The sequence below is a fragment of the Nannospalax galili genome, unplaced genomic scaffold, assembly GCF_000622305.1.
Source record: "Nannospalax galili isolate Female #2095 unplaced genomic scaffold, S.galili_v1.0 scaffold186, whole genome shotgun sequence".
NCBI lineage: Eukaryota > Metazoa > Chordata > Mammalia > Rodentia > Spalacidae > Nannospalax > Nannospalax galili.
Window position 1 is genome coordinate 4,983,132 of NW_008358774.1, and position 1,314 is coordinate 4,984,445.

Here is a 1,314-nt window from a genome sequence, read left to right on the forward strand (position 1 = left end):
ATGATTTAAAATTTTCATTGTAGAGATCTCTGTCTTTGGTCAGAAAAGATATTTTATTATTTTCTTTTTGCAGTAATTATGAATGGGAGCATTTCCCTGTGTTCTTTCTCCAATTGCTTGTTATTGGTATATTGGAGATTGATTTTATAACCTGCCATTATACTGAAAATGTTGATCAGTTCTAGGAGTTTTCTGGTGGAACTTTTGGGATCTCTTAGCTATAGTATTATATCATCTGCAAAAAGTGATAGTTTGACTTCTTCTTTTCCAATTAGTACTCCTTTAATTTCCTTTTCCTGTCTTACTACCCAGAGTTTCAAGCACTATGTTGAAAAGGAGTGGAGATAGTGGACATCCTGGTCTGGTTCCTGATTTTAATGGGAATGCTTCCAGTTTTTCTTCATTTCGAATGATGTTGGCTGTGGGTTGTTGTATATGGCTTTAATTCTGTTGAATTAAAGTCCCTCTAGGACTTTGAACATAAATGCATGCTGAATTTTGTCAAAAGCCTTTTCTGCATCTATTGAGATGACAATGTGGTTTTTGTCTTTGAGTCCATTTATATGATTAATGATGTTTATTGACTTGCATATATTGAACCATCCCTGCATCTCTGGGATAAAGCCTACTTGATTATGGTGAGTGATCTTTTTGATGTGTGTCTGTATGTGGTTTGGAAGTATTTTCTTGAGAATTTTTGCATCTATGTTCATTAAGGATATGGGTCTATAGTTTTCTTTTTTGGTTGTGTCTTTACTGGGTTTGGGTATTAGAGTGACATTGGCTTCATAGAAGGAATTTGGGAGTTCTCCCTCTGTTTCTATTCTTTTCAGTAATTTAAGTAGCATTGGTTGGAGGTCTTCTTTAAATGTCTGGTAGAATTCTGCTGTAAATCCATCTGGGCCTGGGCTTTTTTTTAATTGGGAGGCTTTGTATTACTGTTTGAAGTTCATTATATGTTATGGGTCTGTTTAAACTGTTGATGTTTTCTTGGTTTAACTTTGGTGGGTCCCATGATTTTAGATATCCATCCATTTCTTTTAGATTTTGAAATTTAGTAGTGTATAGGTAAAATATTCCATTATTAATGGTCTGGATCTTTTTGGTATCTGTTGTGATGTTTCCCCTTTCATCTCTGATTTTGTTGATTTGGGTTTGCTCTTCCTTTCTTTTGGCTAACTGGGCTAAGGGTCTGTCTATCTTGTTTAGCTTTTCAAAGAACCAGCTCTTGGATTCATTAATTCTTTGTGTTGTTTACTTTGTTTCTATTTCATTAATTTCTGCTCTGATTTTTGTTATTTCTTCTTGTCTGCT